The sequence below is a fragment of the Haemaphysalis longicornis genome, unplaced genomic scaffold (genome assembly GCF_048455015.1).
Source record: "Haemaphysalis longicornis isolate Haplotype H1 unplaced genomic scaffold, Haemaphysalis longicornis Haplotype H1 scaffold_10, whole genome shotgun sequence".
Classification (NCBI taxonomy): Eukaryota; Metazoa; Arthropoda; class Arachnida; order Ixodida; family Ixodidae; genus Haemaphysalis; species Haemaphysalis longicornis.
The window spans coordinates 139,299,404-139,327,302 of NW_027526204.1; the positions used below are offsets into that span (position 1 = coordinate 139,299,404).

Genomic DNA, 27,899 nt, shown 5'->3' on the forward strand with positions numbered 1-27,899 from the left:
GATTGATTGATTGATTGATTGATTGATTGATTGATTGATTGATTGATTGATTGATTGATTGATTGATTGATTGATTGATTGATTGATTGATTGATTGATTGATTGATTGATTGATTGATTGTAGGGTTTAACGCGCCGACGCAGCGCAGGCGACGAGGCGCGCCGTAGTGGAGGGCTCCGGATTAAGTTTGACCACCTGGGGATCTTTAACGTGCGCCGAAATCTCGTACACACGGGCGTTTTTTTGCTTTTCGCCTCCATCTGAAAAGCGGCCGCCGGCGGAATGGCCTGATTTGCTCCGTCCGATGGCGTGGCGAACGCTTTTCGAGCATGGCTACTTCTGTGGTGCAAAAGGAAACGGGGAAAGATAAGTGCGTACATGCCCAAGCTTACATTTTCATGGAGTGGAACATTTCTTAAAGGTACGAGGAAATTTTTAGTTTAGTTTACCTTAAAACAGGAGGGGATTTTTCCCCAAAGCTTCAGCTGCCAGAGAAGGCCACAGTAGTTTCTCATGCCCCGAAAACGCGAAAAATCTGTATATTAAATTGAGTCAAAAGGGCTTTTTTGAATTTCTGTGCCCCATTACAAATATTTTTGCTTCCAGTTGTTGCAAAATGTATTTGTAACACTCGATGCCAGTGCTGGCCAACAGATTTACATTTGGAGCAGCATGTAAGCGTGAGTTATTTGACTGCCGATTTTTAGGTTATGTATAAAAGGAAAATCAGTAGTTGAACGCGTAACTCAATCTTATTCACCAGAGACACTTGCTAAATCAAAAGCTGCGACTATATACATATTATTTTAATCTGCTAGAACGTTCCAGACCACAAAAGGCTAGTTTTGAAGAAGTTCCGAAAGGCCAGATATCTCATGACTGACGAGGACCCTTTCAAGCTTTCCGCTTTGCTTGTTTTCGTAGCGCAGAGCAACACAGTACCAAATTTTGTAACCGATGATGGCTATATTACGTTAACAAATATCCGACTTCAATAATCAACTATTGCCAAAGACAGTGCGCAATGACGCTTCGTAGATGGTATTGTACTGACTGGTATGATCATATATTTAATGCTCATTCCCCTGATTCCCAGAATTTGCGGCCTAGAAGAGAACACCTGGAAACTCGTACAAAACTAACCTACGGCACCCCCTTCGTTGTCCTCAAGCCAAGCGAACACAGCATACTTGTTGCACTAAATCCGCAAGGCGCACAAGGCAGTCCTTAGTCTGCCAGCGTATACCACTAAAAAAATTTCGTAAACTCGGAATATACCACACTTTAAGTAATTATTTAAGCACAATAAACTGTGCACCTCTGACGCCTCCCCCTCGCTCCACCAGGAAGAAGGGTCGCATGAAACATCGGCCGACTACTTTCCCGTGCAATGCTCCTAAACCCATCCCATCCAACATCCAATGTTGCATGACAGTGAAACCGATACCCAAGCACATGCACCCTACCTACAACAAGGGCCGAAAAAATGCTTGGGTTCACAACTGTGATGGAACATACCCGCGAAGGGGAATGACGCCGCATTCTACGCGAAGAAGCCGAAGCTCAAGACCAAACGCCTGCTGATGAGTTGGAAGAAGAAGAGGGAAACGAAGCACCACCTCATATTACTGAAGTCGACCTTCTTTGGGTCCCTGGGCATGCGGGAATCACCTCTAATGAAACCGCAGATTCTCTGGCAAGGGTAGCACTCTCCGGGCCTGTTGTCGATGTCATTGAGTCTACGCCTCTATTAGCCGCCGCAAGGTTCCGTAGATTGTTGAAACTGCAAAGGCAGCACGAATCAGTCCTATTGTCGTTGCGAGATTTCTGTCATCTCAAATTCTCCTGGAAACCGAATTGGTGCCCCTCACGCGACCTGGAGGTGATAGTAATGACCCTTCGATGTCGTGTGCCCCAGTTGAACAGATACCTCCACAGGTCTCGTCTGGCGCAGTCTGCCATGTGCAGTTACTGTAATGAAGAAGAGTCTGTGGACCACTTCCTTTTGTCCTGTCGACGATTTTCAAGCCTCAGACGTCAGCTCCTTGAGGTGCCGCTTCATCGCCTGGGGTTGGCATTATCAGTGCCGGTTCTTTTATCACTTGGGGCTTCAGAAACTGGATATGGCCGCCGGGATGTTTGCTCTGCTCTTCTGCGCTTCATAGAAAATTCCAAAAGATTCACAACCTAATTCGTATCTTATTCTGGAACCTCACCAGAGCCCTCCAAACGTTTCCATTGCCGTTTTTTTTTAATAATTATTATTCTCCCCCTCCTTCTTCTCCTCCTTCTTCTTCTTCTTCTTCTTCTTCTTCTTCTTCTTCTTCTTCTTCTTCTTCTTCTTCTTCTTCTTCTTCTTCTTCTTCTTCGTCTTCGTCTTCTTCTTCTTCGTCTTTCTTTCTTTCTTTCTTTCTCTATTTATTTTGTTTCAATTTTGACTAATTTCCAATCTCGATTCCTCAAAAACAAGATGAAAAAGCTTCCAAAATTTTCTAACTTTCCTTGAATCATCCACATAGGCAGCAATCTCATTCGAATTAGCAACTGATGTTTGGCCGATTCCCTGATTGGGTATGCGCCATTTTGTGAAGGAACAACAACAACAACAACAACAGGGACAGGGAGCGAGACGGAGCCAGGGAACAAGGCGGACTGAACGGGGCACGGCTCTGTGCGACCTCACGGCAAGACGTCTGGTCTACGTGCCACAGTGAGGCAAGGCCGTCGCCAGTCTCCGCTACGGTTCCGGGCGTCGCCGCCAAGGCCCGGGACATCGTCGCCAGCACGGGCCACCGTCGACCGGGCTCCGGCGTTCCGAACGGCGCGTGACCGGGCGCGAGGCGGTAGCAAGGCCGTCAGCGGACCCGGCTGAAAGTCTTCTGGCTTCGGAACCTGGGGTGCCAACCTCAACGACGCGAACACCGCTACGAGGGCGACGTCGGCACCCGCATCCCACACAACCGACTGTGAGCGTTTCCTGCCCTCGGGACGTTTACGCGGGGACAGTCGCGGACTTTGTAGTTGCGGGCGCTGGAGCGGGTCGCGTGGGCTGTTTTTATTATCTGAGTTTCTCCATAACGCTTCGTGAATTACCTTTTGTTATTGCTTAAACCCTCTGTGCTGTCCAGTCTGTAAATATAATGTCATTTCCTCATCCGCACCAAGAGCGTTCTTTCCGTTTCGTGTGATCCGGCCCATTTCCTTACAACAACCACACCAAACGCTATTCAAGCGACAAGCTTGCATCTCTGCTGTACGGAGAATGCACAGCACTCGGCCTCACCACGTACCACTTCAATCTCCCTCAACTCTGAAGGAGTCGTGGAGACAGCGGCTTCTCCCCCACACTGCAGAGGCGCATGACAACGCCTATGCTTTGACAGCGTACGAAACCCAGCCTCACTAAAACATCATCATGGACTCGCTGTGTGCGCCGCCTCTACCAAACAGGCCTGGCGTCGGCCGAAGCCCTCAAGCTACTTGAAACTCTCTCGGCAGATGATGAAATCACAATCACACAGCCTTGCAGGAAATGAAGGAGAGCACGCTGCAACCCGCGATCTTCACTTCCGGGTGCTCCGATCAGCACGACCGAACCGGGATTCCTAACCATATACAGCGAGCGCCATCTTCCCTCACTACCTGCATCGGTGAAGGCAAGGTCTTCACCACCTCGCCGCCCCCCCCCCCCCTTCACATTTCCCTATACACCTACGAGGCAACCTATGAGGCACACACCACGCGCAGACTCAGAACCGGCGCTTGTTGCATCCGCGCCATTCTCAATTCTCACGCCCAAATACCCTCTCTCCACGACTGCTTATGCCAGGACTGTAGCATTACTCCTCTCAGCATCTACCCTGGCCCACACAACCACCAATCCCCATCCTTGAGCAAGGGCAGACCGCGCCGGCCGCATCATTGTCGGGGCAACAAACGCTGGTAACCAGATCTCTGTAAGTAGCGCGAGGTAGCGGTATCCTAGACTAATGAGGCTGAACTGACCTCCCACCCTCAAACTTACGGGAATAAATGTTCATTAGTACTACGACTGTCCCAAAAGTCCCACCGCACTGACATTGTTGTTTTAATGTCATACGTTTTTTATCTTATTTAAAATTATATATAAATTCGCTGGGCATTTAAGTACTTGTTTTCTACTTCCTTTATGACTGAACTACGTTGCGAAAATTCCCAACCTGGTTACATTGTAGCATGTGGGCGGAGCTACAGTGTCGAATGCATACTGCATCACCTTCGATTTCGCCGCAGCAAATGTTAACAAACAGTTTCAGCGTCCACCAAAACTTGCATGAGAAGAGATGGGATATAGCTGACTGTATGAGCCAAGTATTCCGTTCGTTGCTAAAATGTGAATAATCTATACTTTATGAGCAACACAAACTATAAGCACAAGAATCTGCCCAAATTGCACGCAATTGCAAGCGTTAACTTATTCATGCCTTTCTGCGCGTAGCTATAGTTATAACCGAGTTAGTAGCGCACGTGCCCGGATGGCAGCTGGCAGCACGCGCGATTTGACCGCCTCTTCCTGCCTCTCACGCGCATAGCTGCTACGCTCGCCTAATGAATCATGTAACGGTGACACTTCCCGGAGAGCCAGTTTTACGGCTTGAAGACGAACAATGTCTCCGCTGCTGCCTCTTCACTGCAGAAAGCGCGCGCGCTGCAGGAAAAACATCTGCTCAGGCCCCGTCTACGGCGGAATTGCGGAAACGAGTGCTACGGAATGACGGGAGAGGAACAAAAAGCGGTCGGGAGGGGCCTCCAAGTGCGCGCGGCGTTGTAGAGCTCCCCCTCTCTCTCTCTCTCGCCGTCTCCCCAAAGGGGAGGGAGTGGGAACTAAGGCGGGAACGCGGCGGCTCGCAGCAACCCACGCCAGCGGCCACCGCCGCCGCTGCCAAGAAACTCCGGTGGCAAGAATATTAATGGCGCCCTCCATTCGCAACGGCGGCTCCGCGTCGAAAGGACCTCGTTTCATCATCTGTCTTCCCATCAGGAGCAAGGGGAAGTCGAGCGACTCGGTCGAGTCGCGCACAGGTTCGCCGCTTGGCTGTTGTCCCCATTGCCTTCGCTGCGCTCTCATTTCACCTCTTATCCCTTCTCTCTCCCTCCTCACTCCTCCGCGTGTTTAGGAAATGCTCGAATCTCCCGTCTTTTTGTCTCTTGTTTCGCCTCCCCGCTTGCGGCATCGCTCTGCCCTTAGCTGGGAGACATATGTGTCCCGCGTTTTGTTGGACTGCTGCCGAGTTTGGCCGTCAGGGCAAGAGAAGTGTTGTCGGCCGACTAGCGAGTTGCGCAAATCTGTCCTCGCCATTCCCGCGTTGCTCTCTCTCTCTCTCCCTCTCCTTCACCCTTCGCTCATTCCAGAAGTTTCTCGCCACTCGCCGGCGTGTTTTTGTTAATGACCGACTTCGGTGTGCGCGTAGCGCTGCAGACCTCTGGGCGCTCGTGCGGCGACCATGTGGGTGCACCTTTCTTTTCTTCTTTGCTACCCTTTACTAGGCCGACAAACGCACGAGGGATGAGAGATGAGGGATGAGGAGCAGGCGCTGAGATACGACGCTCGATGAACGATGAGACCGCTCGCTGCGCCGCACGTGGAGGCGTGTTCTGTTTAATAAGATATATACGGGTAGAATTTCCCTTTTGGAAAGAATGGGGTATTTTTTGGCAGGCTGCCACAGTGCAATGGGGCGGTCGGAAAAAAGCCCAGATTACTTGTGTTATCCGTGTTCTTTTAGCTCACTTCTGGGATTTTGTCGGTTCTGACGTAATTCTGGGGTTAGAAAACGTTGATATCCACACTTTCCTACTGAGAGACTGATATTTTTTTGTTCCGCTCATGCTGTATGCGCGTAAGGGAACAAATATGCTTCTTATTCACCAACTGCAGAATTTCACCTTTCAAGCGAGAACCGCGGTTTGGTGGCCGGCATGGTTTTTGTGCCAAAGGTACTTTAGCTATAATGCGGAGAACTGTGAATTTTATTTTCCTTTTCGTCCGTAGGTGCTTGTCGCATGAAATATATCAGTAAATATATTTCAGTATTGTCCTTTATGGTATGAAACGAAACACGGATTCTAAGGTGCGCCTAGTCTAGGATTATATTTAAACCGTCCTGGGGATCCTTTAATAACGACGCCATTAGGACAAATTACAGCCTTGTTTTATTTGAAGGAAGGGTAGCCTTTGCTAACTTCCTCAACTCTATCCCCACGCAGAATGACGTTGTGCTCCCCACAGTAAAGTAAGAAGCATCGACCAACTTTCCAGCTCCACCAGCGAAATCATACGGCCAATAACGAAATGCAGTCATTATTTCGTTAACTTCCCGTTAGCATTGAAGTGGCGCTCAGACGGAACTGAAGCCCCCGCAACAGTCGCGCAATCCTTCTTTCTTTTTTTTTGGGGGGAGGGGGGGGGGGGGGGACTTTGTTTGGTGGTCGCCAACCACACTAGCAAGTCCCGTGATGTCATAAAAGTCGGTAGGGAAAGTGGTTAACCTTGAAAGTGGTGTTATATGAATAATTTATTTTTTTTAATAGGCTTCTTTTGTATAGCAGCGAAACTATTGCCTACAAATGATAAACACTCCTGCAGAGCAAACCAGAATATTATTTGCAGCTACACTGTCCTAAAAAAATAACAAGGTTCTCAATGTAAGGAAACATTGCCCGCTTTTCTTCGTTGGACATACGCCATACAAGAACACAAAGAACTTGAAAAGTGGTAACGTTAAAATATGAAAGTCCGCCCCAGCAACTTGGTCTGGTTGGGCCATTTATGTTAGTTTTGTTTTTTGTTGTTTTGGTTATTTTGTGGTATTTATGTAGACCACAGTCATGCTGTGTATCGGATAAAAAGAAGTTCACAACATAAAAAGAACAGAAGCGAAATAAAACAAGGTAACATTCGGCATCTGACCAGAATCGGAAGGAGTTTTTTTTTTTTTTAATAAAAAGGGCTTGTATTATACTTAGGCCTTTTCTTTAAATAAGTTTGAACCACTTTCTATATGGGTTAGTACCCGCCAGTAATTCCTTAATACTAAAAAATTTGCCGACATAAAAAAACAGACCAAGAACGGGCTCAAAATCAAGAATAAAATAAGCACTTCCCCACGCTTAGTAATTTACGCTGCTCACATTTACGGCCTAGCTAAAAAAATTTGGCCGAGGTAGGCGGCAAAAGGAGCGGGTCTAAATGCGCACCCTCAATTAACGCAAAAATTAAGACGTCCGCAAGCCGAGATCAACGAACGCTAATTATCCTCAATGTAAAATTCCACCAAGAAAGCCGCCGCATTAATTTTCCTTTGATTTTTTTTTCCGCACGCGCCCTTCAAATTTCTTCCTTTTTATTTCGCGCTGCTTCTTCGTTTTATTTAGCCCATTTAAGTATATTGGCGCCACCGAGCCGTTTTTCTGCTTTAGCTCTTTTTCTCCCTTCCTTTCATATTATTTCATTTTATTTTTTCGTCTCTAAGTTCTAACGCCGACTCGCTCCTTTTCGTTTTTTTTTGTTTGTTTCGTGTGTTGATCTTTGTTTCTTTCTTTCTTTTTTTTTCTTTCATCTGCCACGAGGGTCATTTCTCCGCGCTCTCCTCTTCCCGACTCCCCTTTTTCTTTTTCTCCCCATCGCGAGCGTTTCATCTTTCTGTTCGCGCTGGCGGCGATGCTTCTTGCGTGGGCCGTCTTTTTCCCTTCATTCTGCTTACACCGTACGAGCCTCCTCTTCGCATCTTCCACGGCCTCTTCCCTTTTCTTGCCTTTTTTTATATTCGATACCGACATTCGCAGCCTCCACCTTGGCTCTCCTTTCTTTATCCTCATCTTTTTTTTTTTTTCCTGGCTTCGCGTTCCCTCTTCTTTTTTATTGCCTCCGCGCCCTCGTCCCTTTCGGCGATCCTCTTTTCCAGCATCCCGTTTCGCCTTCGCTCCATCCGCGCTTCCCCGCATCTGCGGCGTTTGAGGTGAAGGTGCAGAGACGACCACCCCGTTCTCTTACACCTTTTATATCCTTCTTTTTTTTTTTTTTTGCTTTCGCGTTCTTTTTTTCATCGCCCTACTGCTTGGGTTGCGTAGCTGCTCTTGGTCATCTCTTTGTGATCGTGCGTTTGTTTCGTGCATTTTTTCCTCGCTTCTTTCTCTTCGCCGTTATTTCTTCAGCCGTCGCGAAGGTGCTCTCCACCGCTTTATGCGGCTGAGAAAAGCCTCACACGTGCTTTTGTCGCACCGGCTAGTACCGTGTCGCCTATGTGTTCCTTTTGGTGCCGGTTGGCATATAGATGCGTACTTCTCTGCGTAGGTGTTTCACCGCACGCGAGGCGACATGCTTTCATTGCCATGCTCGCGCTGCCCTGTTCTTTATTCAAGGACACGAGGTGTGTATTGGGACCAGGTGCAATAGTAACTTGAGCTGGTACACGTGCGACGGGGAGGTAAAAGCGAGATTTGACTTTATCCTGCATGCTTTTGCGGACAGTTCATGCGGGGGCGTGCTCGGGAAAGCAAAATTTTGGTGGTCTAGTTTTCTACTTGATACTCGGAAGTTTTCTACTTGATACTTGATTTTAGATGACTTTTTAGTGCACAGTGCAGTTTGAAAGCCTGAGAAACTTCGTATTTGTGCGGCAAAGCTTACAGCCCGTGTAGCCTGCGTTCGATGTTGGAAAGCCATTGCGGTGCAAATTCATGACTAGTTCGTACTAACGGCGGAAATGTAACAACTTTGTACTTTTTTTTATTTTTGTTTGAGTCACTTGCAAGCTTTATAACCGCTGGGACGGACTCAGAGAAATTGCTTCTATTGAGGCATTACATACAGAATGTGTCTGTATAAATGAGACGAGGAAAGGACGGAGACCGACATTTGTATTTGATGAGCATGTATAAGAAGAAAGAATTGATTTTTTTATCTAGAGGGACGCTTGAACATTCTACCAACATAAGGCCCACATCAAAATTTATCTATGCTCTTTATAATTCGTTTCAATACGCTTTTGAGGAAACTGCTTAATTTTTTTTTGGCTGACAGAAACTGTTGACATGGTGTGACACTCCATAATTCTGGGCTTTCTATTCTTCCTTTCTTTCTTTCTTTCTTTCTTTCTTTCTTTCTTTCTTTCTTTCTTTCTTTCTTTCTTTCTTCCTTTCTTTCTTTCTTTCTTTCTTTCTTTCTTTCTCTTTCTTTCTTTCTTTCTTGTCTATGAAATGAAGCCTTTTTAGGGGTGTCACGCTTAATTTGCCGGAGGCTCGACTCATTATTGCCAGAAAGGTACGGAGGGCGAATCCAAAGGGAAGACGCATGCGGTTGGTCTTCGCATGGCCTGTGACTCCCTATCGGTTTTTTCAGGGTGTCCCGCCGCTGCTCCTGTTGCAAACAGACGCCTTCTGAGCTCGTTTTAGCCCTTCCCAATTTCTCTTGCCCGCCGCTCATCCCCTTCTTGTAGTTGGGCAGTTGTATTCTCTTTTCTGAAACCTTTTTATATTAAAGTCGTATTGTTTATCGGGATATCAAAAGCCGTTTGCTCTTTCCTGTTGGGTCTTGAACAGCTACAGATGTTTTGTGGGCTTTGAAATCAGCCGGTGGGAAAGTGAAGCAAGTGAAACTTCATAACAATGTGAAAAATTCAGGTACAAACGGGGTATCACATATTTCAGTATGAGGAAGGCATCAAATTAGTATTGGTGTGGGTAAAATGCGTTTCTCGTACATGCTAACGCCCCCGAGCACGCCGCTAACTTGGCGTCGGCAAAAATCTTGAAAGAAGAAAAAGCTCACTCCTCATTTTTCGCACTTTTCCCGCTTCACATGATTTCACCGGTCGTATCTCGTAAATTTTACATATCCCAATCTCCTGTACGCGGAAAGACATCATGTCGTTATGTAAATGACATTTTTTATGAAAAAAAGTAGCTATTGGTATCCTTTGCTTATTAACCTTTGCTTATGTACCTTCCTCTTTTGTATAAATAATTTCCTTTAATTGTGAATTTTGCTGCTTTGTAAGTTCTATAGATGTTAAAATTGTTGTGTGAGGATATGTTGTGTCATGTTCGCACTTTTATGCGAAGTGATGCGATTGTTTCCGAATTTATGGTTTGTTTGCTTTTACCACTTGTAGTGACTTTTAGGGGCGAAGCCTTTTAGGGGCTGGGGCTGTTGGCGTCTCCTGTCGTCGTCGTAATCGCTGTCATAGTAATTGTCGTTTCATGTAGTCACGGCACAAAAACACCGGGAAACGCGTTTGCGCCTCGCGCTAGAACGTAATCCGTACTAAAGAAACACCGGGACACTCGTTTACACCTCCTGCTGGAGCGCATCGTTACGCGTACGAAAAAAACACAGGGACACTCGTTCACGCCTCGCGCTAGAAAGCTTCGTGCTTCATAGACAAGAGACTCTTACAGCAAAGCTGTATACCTCTACCCCCCCAATGGTTTCGTCTCCGTTGGCAAAACACGCCAAGGTGCCAAGAATACACTTATACATGGCATGCTTCGCCCCTCCCCAGGTTTTGCGTTAGTGGAGATGGCCCAGGATTTTCTTTTGACATCTTGTAACTTTGTGCTGTTGTTGGTGTCTGTACAGGGAATGGGGACCGAATCAAGTGCTCATGTATACCTTTGGTCCCAGTGCCCTTAATTTTTTGTGTGTGCAAATTAAAAAAAACTCAATATAAAAAAGCTGGTTCTCCGGGCTAAAGGTACTTCGCAATACTTACCCGGATAGACGCCTGGTGTTTTAGCCCCACTCGGATTTTCTTGCCCCAAGGCTCCTCGCTGAGGTGTAAGTGATCTCAGGTCTGTTGTGGTTGCATATGCAAGAAATTCGTATTAACTGCAGTCCTAGGGTTAGGGTAAACTCATTTTACTTGAAAGGACAGCGCCACGGCTTCATTTATTTCGTTCAAATTATACTGCCCCTCCTAGAAGTATGCTCGTGTCATGTCGGGACGTGTGACGTCGTTTCTACATCACAGCCCTGCTACCTGAGAGGTGTGGCGTAGACAGAGCAAGGCCTTTCTGATACGGCCTGCCTCTGCACGGATCTGCACGCCTAAAATATGCGCGATTCTACTCGCTAAAACCCGCGTCAGAAGGGAAGAGGAGGGGAGCGCGCTAAACCTGCGAGCACTCGCGAGCACACATTTCGGGGTCCCCTCCCTCCGGAGCGTCGCTGGCATATCGCGCAGCTGGTGCAGCGGGGGCTTTAATGCCGTAAGCCTACCTGACGCCGCGTGCAGCCTCTTCGCTAATCCAACCCCAGACGCTGCTCCCTGGCGTACAGGGGGCAGGGGAGGGGGAGTCGGAAAGGGAAGCGCTCGGAACATAAGTGCGGCACAGTCGGCCATGAACGCTTAACGCGGGGCAAGTCATGCTACATTTTTAAATGTTTCCCTTTAAACTTTTTGCCCCTTCTTGCAGGAATAGACTTGGTTGGCTCTTTTAAAGTATCTGTGTTTCATCTGCATTGCAAAGGTCACATGTATCCTGTTTTTATTCACAAATACAGCGTGTTCACATTTGTCTTAATTATCTTGACTGTCTGACTGTTATGTCTCAAAATATATTTCCCGCGTGGGAGAAGCGGTTTTCGTTGTTTGTTTATAGTCGTCCCTATTACGTCCATATTTGCACCCGTATGAAAGTCAGGGAGCGGTTGACTAGGGGCGTATTCCCAAAGCTCAGGAATTTTGGGGGCGGGCGATATACCGTTTGATGTTCCGAAACCGTATCACTAATGGGTTCCGAGGAACGGCATAGCCGAAGCCCAATTCACTAATACCTGGAGCAACTTTTCCATATCACAAGCATCGAGATGAGATTTCTGTGAGACCTATACGGGGTTTATATGACGCGACGGAAGAGAACGTCGCACAGTATGGCATTATGCAGTTTATCTGATATTTATAGAGTTGAGATACAATGCAAGAAATCGTAGAGCACCCTCAAGAGGTCGTGAAACTCCATCCGGCGATGTTTAGGAGTCCATAGGGTCTACAAAGCATAATTCAGTTAGCCTCACCCAGCAAGAGTTTTGAAAATGCGGTCAATAATAAAGGATAATCCGAGATCAAAAGATCCCGCCTCAATTCCCTTGAATCCTGCGCCGATTGTAACGCTGTGCAAGGTACAATAATGCTGCTCTGGAAGCGACTGCCTTATCATGCTCATTTCAGCGAATAACTTTCGGTTTAAAGCGCTTTTTTTAACAGCATGGCGGCGATATCTCTAGCACGCGCATCCAAGCTCTTCTGCTGTCAAAATTTGGACCGGGTACCCACTGCCTTCGTGGTGAAGAAGAAGAAGAAGAAGAACAAGAAGAACAAGAAGAAGAACAAGAAGAAGAACAAGAAGAAGAAGAAGAAGAAGAAGGAGGAGGAGGAGGAGGAGGAGGAGGAGAAGAAGAAGAAGAAGAAGAAGAAGAAGAAGAAGAAGAAGAAGAAGAAGAAGAAGAAGAAGAAGAAGAAGAAGAAGAAGAAGGAGGAGGAGGAGGAGGAGGAGGAGGAGGAGGAGGAGGAGAAGAAGAAGAAGAAGAAGAAGAAGAAGAAGAAGAAGAAGAAGAAGAAGAAGAAGAAGAAGAAGAAGAAGAAGAAGAAGAAGAAAAGAAGAAGAAGAAGAAGAACGATTGAGTTGGCAATAAAGAAAATAAAATAAAGGAAAAGGGAGTGAGCTCTTGTTTCTGAAAGCCGCGCGCTACTACTCTTGCTCTGGTCCTCAAGCCGAGGGCTGGTGAGCTTGATCTCCCATTTGTTTTTATAGCAGTGATTTCGACAGATAAATGAACATGCAGGTGGTTATTTTGTGTGAAAACTAAGAAGATATTCTCTGAAAAACGCCTACGAGCAACCCGCACACAAAACGGCGAGTGCAGCCTAAACGCCGAACCTCGCGTATAGCGAACGGTATAAATGGCTAGCTTCGCGTTATGTACTGGAAGCGGCGACGCTTCCTTAGCGGACGCTTTCCCGAGCGAGGGACGCGTTGCGTGAGTGTTCCACCAGCACGACACCTTTGTGTTGCTTCTGCCTCGCGACGTCTTGTGCCCGCTGGTGTGGTGGCAACCGTTTACCGTGTACTTTCCAAAGTTGAGGGGCGCTAGTTTTTGTTGCTGCGTCTCTTGTCGGCCGCGGCAATTTTAAAGTGTCTCCCATCCGAAATCCGCCAACGGGTTTCAAATTAAAAGGTCACCAGGTGTAGCCAACGCAAGCAGCGGCCGCAATGGAGAGTACTCGTGCGACTGCAATCTCGAGGTTCCCTGAGGAACTGGTTTAGAGCATGGCCCAGTCGTGCTGATACTGTGCTAGGCAGTGAAGCTCTTTAGACATTTGTTAGCACCTTAGAATTGGAGGGAGTCCTTTAACCTTGATGCGGATCTGTAACTGTTTCACGTGATTGTGTTGAATATAGCGGCATATGTGTTTAGCAGCGTCCGTAGTTGCATTCTTCTCCTCTACAGTACTGCCTTAGTTCTGCTGCTTTTCAAATTTCCCGCTTTTTACTTTCCCTGCAACTGTTCCTTTTCTCCATTTTGACTTTCTTTGATTGAGTATATTTGGCAGTTCTCTTTTTTTTTCACCTCCCCATATTCACCGCCCAGTAAAATACCAAATAAATAAATCCATTTCCTCTCCCCTCTATTTCTATTTCGAAAGCACCAAGCTTACCTGTTTGTGTTATGTCGTCATCACTAGCGAAGAAACGCCGCTACGGAGAAGCAAAAACACATTCTGCAACTATCAAGGGTTTTCTTGCATCTTCAGATTTTTTCTAACATTCCCTAATCGAGTAACTGAGTGGCAGTAGAGAGGATCTCTAAGAAGTAGATAAAACATTTTTTCTGTTTGAGCTGAGCCACGTTCCGGCATATTTGAAAAGCACTTAGCCGCCAACAGCTTCAAAAATAGCGATGCATTAGTTCAAGTTCAAGTTCTTTATTTACACCATAACGATTCGGGTTGGCTCAGGCGAAAAGTGAAAAGAGTTTCGCTTGAAAGAGCTCGAGCCACCCTTGTACAAGGCATAAAATAAGAGCAGGTACAGCCCTTAATCACAACATATACTGTACATAAGCGAACATTTCGGGATATCATGGCTGTACAGTTCTCCAGGATAGCTAGAAAGTCAATACAAAATACACGCGATGTTTCTTTAAAAAAAAAAACTACATGACATCATACAACATAAGTCCACAATGCTTGTGTACTACAACAAAAAAAAAAATCAAACTGATTAAATGAGAACACTTCCAAGTTCTAGAAATTCTATTATGGCCTACGACACAGAAAAAGCTCCGCGAAGATCATATGGAGCCCACAATTCTAAAACAATGTTCTGGCTTCTTAACCTGTTTAGTAGGTGGGGAACAGCATAACAGAGCATTTGGCGACCATATTCCGTGCGACAAAATGGAATGTTCTAGTAACCTTGATTCCTAATACTATAAATTGGCATATTTTCTTTTAAGTAAAATAACTGTGTGAAAGCAGATTGAAAATTATGAATGGAGGATTTGTACCGCAATGCTAGATTGTAAGCATATTGTTTGTTTAAAGAGGTTTTCCTCGGTTCGTTTATTCCAAGAAATTTGCGTACCTCGAAACACTACCGCCCAGTATTCATTCGCGAGGCTGCCAAGCGTAATTACAATACCCAATCATTCCCATGCTGCCTCCGTCTATTATCACCGCAAGCTAGAAAAACAATCACGACTATGTTTTGGCATTATGTCGCCAGTTTTATTGCTATTTGGACACGGAGAGAATGGTAGCGACATCTTGAAAGACTAAACGCGAATCTTTCAAATGTGCATACAGCTTTGAACGCTACGACGTGACTGTACTCCTTCGTTGGCGAGCTCATTCATTACTGGAGAGAGAGAGAGAGAGAGCAGACAATAAAACAGCGCTAAACGTCGGCTGCAAATGGAGACCCACGACATCACAGGCAGCGCCAGTTTTTGTACTTGTAGGCCTTCCTCTCTCTCTCTCCTGTTTCTCTGCCTGGTCATTTGTACAACTGCCACGTTCCCTTTCACGACCTGGGTACGTAGTTGCGATGCATTCTAGGTTACTGTGTACGTAAACCGGTCGCGCATCGCATTATAAAAAAGGCCTAATTATGAAACGCATGGAAACGGCACCCGTGTCAATGCAACCTTATAACTAAGAAGCTCCAGAAATCAACCGCAAGGTGGGCGCCAAACAAAAAAAAATGCTGTCTGAAACTGAAAAAAGCTTGCGCGTGTGGGAAGCAGCATGACCTTAGTTTACCCCAAAGGGGCCTGGCACGTATAGTGGCGGAGAGGGAGATAGTTAGGTTCCGAGGGGATTTTTAAAAATAACACAAAGAGGCTTGCCCTATATATGTATCAAGATTGCCTTGCTGCTGCTCTTTCAATGTTTTTATTTGTTACCGACACCTAGGACTTCCTTTGTTTAGAGCATAAGAGCTGCCCTTAGCACTGTATCATAGGTCTCTGTCGAGGCGATTCACTATTTCCTCGTTGGGGTCTGAGGGTAAGGGGTGATAGGTTGTCGAGGTGCTCGGATGTTGGCCCAGCGTGTTCTGCTACCTTGCAATTCGAAAGTGCATGTTTACAACGCGGTTATTTCGAACGTTTAACCTCGCATTTACAGCATATTGGTGCATGCCTCCTGCTTCTACTGCGTACTGCTCGTTATGTTCTTTGGTGTCAGGCTTTCCTACGGCCATTGGGGTGCGATAAGAAGACACTGGTGTTAAGAATGGTTTCTGATGAGGCAGAACAGAAGCGGATGGAAGTCACTGCGGGATAGCTCCCGTCCTGCGGTGGACATCACTAGATCGATGATGATGATGGTAATGACTCGACACGTCATAAAGGCAAGAGTAGCAGCACAGTAGATTCGGGGCGTTTTATATCAGCAACTGGACATCTTCGTTGCCGTTAAACAGCGCGGCAGGCGAACGACAAAGATATGACGTCGCACTTGATTCCACAGAGATGAGTCGTCGCTTCGGTGTTCCTCGACGTGCTACGTAAGGGCAAAGCCCTCTTAAACCTGGTGTCACGTTACAGGTACTGCCTGACCCCATCCAGCCTGTGTAAACTGACGTGCGGTCATGATTCAAAAGGCTCAAAAAGACCCCTGAAACAAATTCCGAAAGCCCGCGCCGTGGTGCGTTTCAACAAAACTATCTGCACGGCGCGTGCTCTTTTTCTTCCTTCCTGGGGACAGGGACCGAGCGCCAGACAACATCAGCTAGCGAGAAAAACCGACAGAGGGGTGGAGGGCGAGAGAGTGAGTCAAGTGGCCCGGGATAAAAGCGGGAAGGGGAGAGAGGACGAGAGAAAGGCGGCATGACGCCGGCGCTGTGAACAAAGACAGAGCGAAAGGTGTGAATCGTTGGCGGCACCGTGATGAGTCCTGGAAGATGCGGCCTTCACGCGAACGAAGGAGCGCTCGCAGTCGCTGGGGCCCCCCCGCACGAGGCGGCTTTCTTTCTCTTTCACGAACTCCGGCAGGCAGGGAAAAAAGGCGGTGGCAGCAGCGGCAGGCAGTGTTCCTAGTAGCGTGGCTGTGTAGTGGCCGAAATGAAGCCGCGGTTCAAGAAGCGGGGCCCGGGAGGAGGGTTGTTAAGCGCGGGCGGAACCCCCCGCACACGCGCCCGCGCGCGTACGGTGTTGTCGGCGGTGAAAAAAAGTTGACACCCGGCAGCGATTTACGGTCGAGGGCAGCTGCCGGGTGAAGCTGAGAGCCGCCAAAGCCCCGCTCGAGCGGTCCCGACCAGCGCCTTGCCTTAGAGCAGCCAGCTTATGCTCGGGAGGAGGGCTTGAGCGCCGGCGCCTTCGTGTGCGTCCGACGGGGCCCAACGGGGTAGCGCTCCTGCGAGGACGAAGTCGTATCCTCGCGAGCCTGTACGAAGTGGTGATCTGCTGGTAATGTCTCTAAAGCTGCTGCTGCCCTCGGGTTGAGAGAACAATGCGAGGAACTGGGACATCGGAATCAAGGTCCTCACCGCTATGGTAGAAATTCCCCTACGCGCAGCATCGGCGATGCGGGGATAAGAGGTACTGTCTCATTACTTGCCGATTATTTGCTGATGTTGATTTGCTCGTATTCACAAAAAAAAATGAAAGAAGAAAACGCGATGAACCACATATTTAGTTGGAATTTTGACGCGTTTGTGTTGGGCATCTAGGCATTCAATTCAAGTTCTGTGCCAATTTCTCCTTCGCCGCGACGTTAGAAGCCGTGAAATTCATCCCAGACTTTTCGGAGTTCAGTTTTTATACAAGTTTAGAATTTGTGCTCGTTCGGTTCGTTTCCTAACTATTGCTAATTTTCTAATAAACAGCAGCCTGTAGTCAGAGCTCGTGGTGTCCGGTTCCGAAGCTTTTGCTATGCACGATCGAGAGCTCCGGCACATGCGTTAGCGAGCTGTTGGTGGACTTGTGAGCAATAGAAGCAGTTTACATATGCAGCTCCACTTTTGTGCTTTTTTTTTTTGCTTTTCCTTATACTGCCTGCACAGAATAAATGACGTTTAGTTGTAAAGCAGCGCTCGTGTTCATCAGCTTCTCTGCCCATTGGTTCCTTGTTTTTGCGCTGTTTTTTCGACAGCTGTTTCAGTACAAATGTGCGCTAACTCGCCGCTCCTCCACTATGTTGTTTTGCAAAATATAAGGACAATAATGGCATGAGCGGCTGAAGTGATACATAACTATGTTAGTGTTAATTGTAAGCTCAGCCTTGTCTTTCAGATCAGGAGTGCGAAGAACACAATGGATACACGGCACACGCGCACGCGCAGGAGACCGCTCTCATTCTTAAATATTATATCGACTCTAAAAGCGGCCGACATTCCATCTATCTTTACGGGAAAGCAACAGTCCGCGTCTTGTGGTTGGTGTTGTTTTTTAGCCGAAAAGGATGGCCATTAGAAGGTTAGGCTGTTCGTGTGGACCATATTCCCCTTAGAACCCACCGACCAAAATTAAGGTCGCTTAAGTGTTGTCGGTTTTGCGGTGCCCTCAAATGCATACATAACATTCTCTATGTGTTCCTTAATCGTTTTTGCGTATTTAACTTCAATTAGATCACTTCGGCTGCCTTCCCGTCACCTTCTTGAAGACACGCTGTGAGCCGAATGTTGCATTAGAAATACCTATTCGTGTTGTTGCCTCAAATATTTTAATGCAGTCGTAATGCTTATTTATACATCCACTTCGTCTTGGTGCTGGTACACACTCTAGGGCAATACTGGCTGAAGGGTTGTGCCATTTTGCTGCCCACAAAGTTCTATAACTAACTATCCCAAGATGGTTATAACTAACTATCCCAAGATTACGGATAAGTTGGCGGAAATTCCTTCCCTGAAGATGCATAAAAAGAATGCCGCCCCAATTCTTTCCATAAATACGAGCACAGTTATCCTGTAGATGTATCTGTTCGGGAAAAAAATATCAACCCGGTTTCTCAAATATTGTTCAATGCCGGGTTTAGGCAAGCAGTGTACACGTACTTTTTATTGAAGGCAGAATTTCTGGAACACGATCAGAAGATGACGAGGCAACCTGAGTGTGTCAGTTATTCAGTCTCTATTATCTTCTCGCATAAGTAAATAATGTATCGACGTCTTCTTTTCTCATAACTCCTCCGTGCCACCCTTCCCTTGCGTGTTTGTGGGTGCGCGCTTATGTGTACAACCGCATCGTTCTTCCGGTAATCAAAACATACGTTAGTAGGGCCAGTTGAACTTTTTTTTTTTTCCTTTCTAGGAACAGTCAAGTATTCATACCTGCCTGTATATTCAAATTCTTTTTATTTTCCAATACTATACGCAACTGATTCGGCTCGAAGATTATGGGGTTCATACGCGCCGGGTTACAACTATTCCGTAAAATTTACGGGCTGAATATTGTGCTTACGTTTATTGGGAAACCATTCTACTACGTGGGATCCATGTCAGTTTTCTTCGCGGTTACGCAACCCGCACCTATGTGTACATCATTTCGTCGCTTACCGCTCCTTTCATGGAGGTTCCGTGGCTGCTGTATTCATTATATTAAAAACGACGGAAAAAGCAACAAAATCATAAAAATGGAACTTTCCGGGTTACCGAGTGGTCCCTGATGGTTGATGTGTCATGGCTTCCCTTCATTGACCGAGTTATCGCTGCTTAGAAGGAATGTGCAATAATATAACCAACAATTGGTTAGCGCAGTTGCTAAGAATTTTGCATCTTCTTGAATACCTTACCTTTGGTACAAAATTTGTTTCGTACATCCCGTTTGTGCACTGTGATGGGACAATGTTTCAAGTTAACTTACGTCGTAGGCAAAATGACGTATCGACTCATTATTTTTCTCTTAGAGTGAAACTTGAAATGAGAAGGTTATGTCGAGAAGAATTGATCAACATTGAACTGTGTTCGTAAGACGAACGAACGCACCCGCGTTTATCCCTTGGCGTTTGTAAATGTCTCGGAACATTCGCGCCCGATTCCGCGCAATCTTTCGGCACTTCGAGCTGCGAGAAGAAAAAAAACGGAGGGCACGCCTTAAACATTTGCATTAGATTTCAAGCTGAACATCCGCTTTGGTTTAGTTCTAATAAGGGGATGAAAGCCATGGCCTCGAAACTTTTTGAAGGGACTGCACAGTTCGTACGAAAATGTCTGAACCACTTAGGCAAAAAGGGTTGAAGAAATGAGATTCAAGTTATCTGCGTGCCTTGGTGTTTTATACTTTTCTGTACTTTTTTTGCTCAAGTATTCTGTATAGGCTCACCCAACTTAGACTGCAGTTCTTGCTTTCAAAGTTTGACGACATTTTGCTGGCTGTGTCCCTACCGTTTGGTTCAGAACCGTCTGAGAACGTTCGCTCATAGGCACCAGAAGAACTGATGAGAGTCACGTGTTTCTGGACTGGCAAATTCGTGGATATTCTACAAAAATCCCCCTAGTCGAGAACAACCGTTCAAGCACAGCCGATCCGCCTATTGTTCCCAGTCACTGCACTGAGCACAGTAGAGGCGCCTCCGTCGGCCCACAATGGGCCGTTGCGGAATTTGGCTCAAGACGTAGTCTCCTTTTGCATATTTTAGAAATAGGAGGCAAAAAGGGAGGCACCGTTTGGCAGGCAAATAAACAACAAATCAGTAGCCTTTGGCGACTTGTTCTTCTGTGCAGTGATTGACTGCAGTGATTGAGAAAAACCGAATTATTTGAGGCAGTCAGCGCCTCTTGACATTACAGTGCTTGGTTATATGTATGTATGTATGTATGTATGTATGTATGTATGTATGTATGTATGTATGTATGTATGTATGTATGTATGTATGTATGTATGTATGTATGTATGTATGTATGTATGTATTTATGTATTTATGTATGTATGTATGTATGCATGTATGCATGTATGTATGTATGTATGTATGTATGTATGCATGTATGTATGTATGTATGTATGTATGTATGTATGTATGCATGCATGCATGAATGAATGAGTGAATGAATGAAAAGAGAAAGACAACGGGAAATGTCTCTTGAGCAACTAATAAGGTCAGCTGCATTGGCTACTTGCGTCGGATGGGGATGAAGATGATGTTAAGCGCAGACTCAAAAGCATAGACGTGTTGGCGCAGACACGCACGCGGGACATAGCCTTTTAGAACAATCCTTGGCCATAATTTAATTTTATTTAACATATTTTTTTTTCTCGGTCAAACGAAAAGGAGATGAGGATTTAGGCGCGGACGGCTTGACAAACGTCGCAGCCTTCTGCTTTACGGTGTCGGGAACGTATACTACATAATCTATAGGGGGAAACGCAATAGTCCTAGGTTAGCATTCATAGAGTATGTTAGTGATGCTAGGGTCAATAATGCATTTGCTGCGCGTAATGAAGGAACGCAAGAACGAGCCACGAAGGTCTCATGACGTGGTTATGGGTCGACGATACAGATAGGCCTTCGTCGCCAGTCTTGACGCTCCACCACGAGGGCACTCACAAGACGGGGGTTCGTGCGTACCTGTTGGGAAATAAAAGCGCGAACAACGGGGGTAAAGAGGAAACACAAAACGCGAGCGTGACCATCAACGGAGGCATTTATTGCGATGGCCGCAGTGTCTACTCAACTGCGACACAGCCCATTGTTCGCATTTTCATTCTTCTTCGGGCTTTTATCGTTCCTTTGGTTTATATTGTCGTCGTAGCAATAAATACCTTCCTTTACAGTCAGCGCTCGTGTTGTGTTTCAACAGCGCCGCTTGTTTTAGCTTGAGTTCCGTCCGTTCCTGACGTCGCTCAAAACTCGGCGCAGCAAAGAGAAGGAGAAAATGGTAGGCCAAAAAAAAAAAGTTGCAGATGACATTTACGTTTAGGCATTGAGGGAGCGTTTTGGAACAGGGTTGGAGCATTTATTACCATTTATGCGTTTCAAGCTCTGAAGTTCAGTGTCTAGAGCTAGACTAGCCGCAACAGTTTTTAATCAGCGTGGCAGAAGAAACTCAGTGGCATTTATAATTGCGTGGCTTAGGATGTGGCCGGGAAAAGTTACGACTACGGATGTTGGTGAGTTTGAGCGAGAAGACGACAGTGTCAGCGTTTAAAGGTATTGATTCTCTAGCGTCGTGGACCGGCTGAACGTTTTTTTTTTTATTTATAACACACACACACATGCACACAGAGAGCGAGAGAGAGAGAGAGGGAGCGATACTTTTGTTGAGTAAGAGTCGGTGAAAATTTGGGAAAATGGGGCAAAGAGGTCGTAGACCCCAAGGGTTCAAGCCCAAGCCCAGGGCCCTAGAATCAAGCGCAAGTCCAGGGCCCTAGAATCGGCTCACGCTAATTTTGATGTTAAAAGATGAGCAGGGCATCCTGCCATGTGTCGTTATAACAGGAGCATGTAATGTTTGAGTTGTTCACCCCTGAGCATATTGCCGCGAACCATGCATTGGGTTTGTTTATTTATGTTTTGTTTTTACCACCCGGCTGCGCCGGGCTGTGTTATCTGTTTGCCAAGTAAAGCTCGTGTTCCTTCGTTATTTTGTATGATGGGCTCGTTATCTCCTGTGATAGGGAGAGTGTCTCGAGTGATTCCGGGAAGCCCTCGTATCTGGCTGCCTCAGTTGTAGTTTCCTGCTAGCACCGATGACGTGCTTCCGTGGACGCTTGATGGGCGCGGCTGATAGCGGACGACTAGGCGGCACGGCAAAACCGAACAATGAGCCTAATAACGCTATCACGTTAAAAGTGTGAGGGATAGTGGCGAGGAGGCAAGAAGCCGACGACCGCGTGTGTGGAGTGGGCGCGTCAAGAAAACCACGCTTCCCGCGATCGGAATCGAACCTGGGTCCTTCGCATTATGAAACCGGCGTCTTGCCGCTTGCTCTATCATCGCATTGGGGGCGCTCAGCATCTCCTTTGTGTTCATAGCGGCGGATTGAACAGAAAAATTATTCACCTCTCCGTATAACGACGAAGATGGTTGATTACGGAGCTCTCTTCGTGCGAAATCAAATGGCGAAAAGTCAAAGCCACTACGGTCAAACGTCCAAACTGCGTGCGAGTCAAAGTGAAAGCTCAACGATTCAAAGTCCAAACGGTCTGCGAGTCAACGTCCAAACTCGGACAGCAACCAGTGAGTCCTTCACGTGAAATCTTCGCGTTCAACCATCGTCGTCGTTAGACGGAGGGGTGCATGATTGTTTCACCCAGTCTTAGTTTTCAACCAGTCATGACCCAACTGGCCCAAACTCGTACCTCGCTGGCATGTATATGAGATGTGTAAACGGAGTTCATCAGTAATAAAGCCTTCGTGGCCACTGTGGCGAGAAATAGAAACAGAATTGAGCTCTGATAGAGAGAAGTGCTAAGTGTTCAGGTAGAACAAACTTGATGCGCGCGTACAGGCAGATTCTTGCTGAACTCAACCAAAGATCAGAATTGGTCACAACAGTACGCTGAGTCCATTAATTTAGCCTGACCGACACGTGATCTCTTTAAACATCTATCTGTCACAACTATAGTGTGGCATCTGCTAGCCCGTACTGGCTCCTACTCTCTCTTTTCATACCACAGTGTAGTTCGCGCCAGCTCCGTACAGCCAGAATGCTACATGTAGATGTATTTTTAACGCGAACGTGTTATATTCCGGGATTTACGAAGATTTCACTTGCGTCATATCCGTCACGGAAATGACGCCAGTACAACGAAGCAAGGGGCCTTAAAGGGTCTTCCTGCGCGGAAGCAACCTTTAGTACTAAAGTGTACGTTATACTTAGGGTTGTTCGTTTTCGGGTTTTATATTTTAACACGAAAATATTTTATGCCGCGATACCCCGAGATTTCATTGACGTCATATACGTCACGGAAATGACGCCAGTACACATTTACCGAAGCGACCCTCCAGCAGGATGTCGCTCGCCAAGCACACCCGCAAGACAGCCGCCGACCCGCAAATCATGCTCAGCTTCAGATTTTGCAGCATATTTCACTTTCGCGTTTTACCGATTCCTATGACAGAGGAATAAACCACAGTTTTTTTTTTTACTATTTTACAGTTGTAAACTATTGAAGGCAAGTTATAAAGGGCGTACAAATACCACAAGAGCTTATGTCCTGTTGGCCTTCGCCGGCCGCCCAGCGCTTGTACGCCGCGCCGCTGTACAGACTGTGGCGCGCTCTTAAAGTAAATAAAATACTGCCGCCATGCTCGTTTCTGGAAAAGAGGATGCGGACCGGTTCAGGCCCGTTGCAACATTTCCAGTGAAAAACGACAAAGTGCGCAACAAACTTACTGGACACAGAGGACGTAAATGGTGATTACGCGCGCCTGTGCACGTTCTGTATCCGGTCATGTCGTTGAGCTGTCTTGCCGCTTTCACCATGGATATTAATACGCATATATGTGTATCCCAGCTCCGAGCTTTTTTGTGTGTGTGGTTGCAATCTGTTGGATGAGAAAGTCGTATGCCGTGATGTGCGTCCGACGATGGCGTTGTCGTCTTTCGAAGGTGTCTTCCCTATGCGCGCCGCATAATCATTCGTCACGTTTACAAGGGGTAATTTTTCTGGACGCGTGTCTGTCGCCGTATGTGCGTGGTCCGTCGCCTCTGTTACTACGGAACACGCGCTGTGGTGTCGAGCTATGAAGAACGAAATGCTTTTGCCACGTCACAAGTTTGAGGGATCAGGCGCAGACCTTTCAGCTTCTTGAGCGGAAAGCGTAGCCCGTCTACCACGAGTCCTTTGTCTCTTCATTATATACAATGCGCGGATAAAAGCAGTAACTGCGGTTATGGGGTTTAATTGTGTAGCCTGTACGAGACTGCATCATGAACACGAATTATGAAACAGAACACACACATAGTGCGATTTGTTTCAATAGAAGACAAATTGATGCGTGGCTTAATTACAGTAACAAAGCTGGGAAACATGGCTTTCCACATATACAATCATCATCATCATCATTATTATTATCAGTCTGGTTGTGTCCACTACAGGACGAAAGAATCTTACAAAGATCTCCAGCCACTTCGTGTGTAAATTCATTTGGGAGGGTTTTTTTTGGAAATGTACTCAACCAGGGTTGCCAAATCCTTGTCTGTGAGGACAGGCTGAAATGAGGAGATAGCGAACCATTATTGGACCTTCACGAATTGTATCTTTTTATATTTGCGTGTTCTGGTTCATTTTTTCGTGTTCGAATTTCACTTGTCCATGACTCTACATCAGCAATTATTACAGGCTACACAATTATACACAAAGCAATTACCCCTTCCCTCCAGGACCCCCTCCAGGACCCATGACACATAGTACACGTCGACAAGGGTGACTCATCAAAAATTACAGCGTCAGTGCCTCAGAGCGAGACCCCCATATGGGCACATGGCATACGCCCAGGTTCGATTTATAGAAGCGAAGCCCCTTAGGGGCTGGGACTGTTGGCGCCTCCTGTCGTCGTCTCATGTATCGTCGTCTCATGTAGTCACGGTACTAAAACACTGGGAAACCCGTTTACGCCTCGCGCTAGAACCTAACGCGTACTAAAGAAACACCGGGACACTCGTTTACGCCTTGTGCAGGAGCGCTTCGTAACGCGCACTAAAAAACACCGGGACACTCATTTACGCCTCGCGCTGGAGAAATTCGTGCTTCAAAGACAAGAGACTTTTACAGCAAAGTGGTAAACGCCTACCCCCGAATGGTTTCATCTCCGTTGTGGCGCCAAGAATACACTTATACACTGCAGGTTTCGCCCCTCCGTAGGTTTCATGTTAGTGGAGAAGGCCCGGAATTTTATGTTTTGTTTTATTTTGAAGCTTCAACTTTACGTGCCCAACGAAATATTTGTCCTTGGGAAATCATGTTAATATCATGGCTGCATGCCGCATAACCTTGAGGTAATCATCTGTTTTTACAGCAAAGTTGTATATAGCTAACCTCCCGGCAGTGGTCGGCGTCCCTTCATCGACGCGTCGCACAAAGACAAAAAACAAAAAAATGGAGATGCTTGCACTAAGTCGCGCAAGGCTTGAACCATAGCGAAGCTCGAGGATTTCTTTTTATGTAAGCACTGAAGGACACACCACCAGCATTGCATTAGGCTTAAAATTATTTATCTACGTGTTCCGTCGTCGCTTTTCGCTGTGGTAGTAGTAGTCATCGTCATGTCCGTCCATATCGTCGTCTTCCTCCTGCATGACTGCGGGCCCGGGTAGTAGGCTTTCCCATTTCTTCCAAAATAAGAACGCGTCAGCACGCGCTAGAACCGGCGGAAACCGGCTTCGCGAACTGGGCGTCTGTAGCGCGAACTGATGCTCCCATCTTGACGTGCGGACTCACGTGAACTGTTTTCTATGTATTTTTTTGCGAGCGCCACGCGTAAGCCTGGACGACACCGGGCGCTCCTCGTGAAGCGAATTCGCGGTAAACAGTGGGAGTAACGAAGACCCCGGGTTTTATGTTGTCGCCGCACACGTTACGGCCAGCAACAACAGCTCCGCTGTTAAAAAAAAAATCATGTCCGGTTTTTTTCAAGTGGTCTGTAGGTCTCAATCTAATGTTGGTATCTTCAGACAGGGGGGGGGGGTTAGACCGCTACAGGTATGAGTGTGGCTAAGGGTACGTACCCCGGGTGCGCATGTATCTGGCGCACAAGCTGCTTTGGGCAAAGGATGAACACCTCAAGATAGCCATTCACCCTTTGAATCAGTGCAACATGTATTTTTAGTGCATATGCTTTTTTTCACGATTACAAGTGAAAAAAAAGTGGCCACCGAAGAAAAAAAAAAAGAGCTCGTTCAAAAGGGTGCAGAAAGGGTGCAGCACGTGCGAGATGAACGCAAGCACAAAAATAACTGAACTCCCACTCGTGCTGTTTCAGGCAGTACAAGAAACAAATGACAAAGGAAAGGATGGGAGCTAGCTGTCCCAGAAGAAGGCGCGCGACCACTGTGCAGGCGGGAAAATTGAATTGCATTGAACCAACGTATGTTCAATTCATCAAGAGAGTAGAGAGACAGGAAGGGAAAGAGGGTCCTTCAGCCAGATAAGGAAGGTTGTTTCGTAGTTGTTACAGAAAGCATGTACAACGAGAAGGATGGCTGTAAACAAGAATTTCGAGAAGGTGAATGCAAATCCTGAGATTTATTGTAGGGTTTAACGCGCCGACGCAACGCAGACGATGAGGCGCGCCGTAGTGGAGGGCTCCGGATTAATTTTGACCACCTGGGGATCTTTATCGTGCGCCGAAATCTCGTACACACGGGCGTTTTTGCCTTTCGCCTCCATCATAAAAGCGGCCGCCGCGGCCGGGAATCGAACCCGCGACCTCGTGCTCAGTAGCGTAACGCCTTAGCCACTGAGCCACCGCGGCGGGTGCAAATCCTGAGGCTCTAAGGAAAATGGCGTTGGGGTTGCTCTCGGAATGTGCATTAGACCAAGTAGCAGCGAGTGTAAAGGCGGCAAAAGGTTCAACGCTAGAACCTTTTTTCAGCGCAAAGGCGCACAAAGAGAGTGTGCCTTTTAGGGCAATCATTTCAGAGAAGCACACCTGGCAATACCATTGTCTAAATATCCTCACAGGCATTTGTCCTCGCTAAGAATACGCAATCCGTAGGTTATTAGGAATTCCGAAGACCCGCCGAAGTGGCTCAGTGGCTAAGGCGTTGTGCTGCTGAGCACGAGGCCGCGGGTTCGATTCCCGACCACGGTGGCCGCTTTTGTGATGTAGGCGAAAAGCAAAAACGCCCGTGTGTACGAGATTTCGGAGCACGTTGAAGATCCCCAGATGGTCAAAATTAATCTGGAGCCCTCCACTAAGGCACGCCTCATCGCCTTCGTTGCGTAGTGGTAGTAGTAGTATGTATTGTTGGATGAGGCGGACTTAGCCTTGCATAACTGCTGGCAAATGCTCCACGTAATCGTCCCCAATACGATATCAAAGACACGCAAAGTCACCACACCACACTTAGTCCTATTATAATAGAGACACACAATGCGCTAAACCCTATAATAAATAAATCAATTCCGAAGAAAATCATCATACTAGTGAACACTTAACAGCGACAAGGAAAAGAGGCGACGAAACACACGCTAGAACTTCAACTCAGTTTATGCGTGTGTTTCTAGTTCTAGCGTGTGTTTCGTCGCCTCTTTTCCTTGTCGCTGTTAAGTATTCGCTAGTATGATGATTTCCTTAGTCAGTAACCAACTCGCCCAAATTACCGCCTTAGTTGTCAATTCCGAAGAATTGGTGAGATTCCTAAAAGAATCAAACCCAAAAGGGTGCGAGGCCTTCAGCCTCGACATTGAGGACCTTTATTATTCGCTGCCGAACGTGCAACCAGTGTTGTACGGAACGGCGTTCCTGGAACT

At 46.8% G+C, this 27,899-nt stretch overlaps 1 protein-coding gene across 8 annotated transcripts in view; it reads left to right on the plus strand.

Annotated features, from left to right (window-relative positions):
* Positions 1-27,899, plus strand: part of LOC144159464 (uncharacterized) — a 286,980-nt gene that overhangs the window by 56,826 nt on the left and 202,255 nt on the right. Inside the window, exon 1 of one of the 8 annotated variants that reach the window (XM_077690971.1) lies at positions 17,066-17,084. The exons of the other annotated variants lie outside the window; for them this stretch is intronic. The gene's annotated coding sequence lies outside the window, so the exon portion shown is untranslated. Of the gene's footprint in view, positions 1-17,065; positions 17,085-27,899 lie in introns of those variants that run through there. 8 annotated transcript variants of the gene reach the window in all.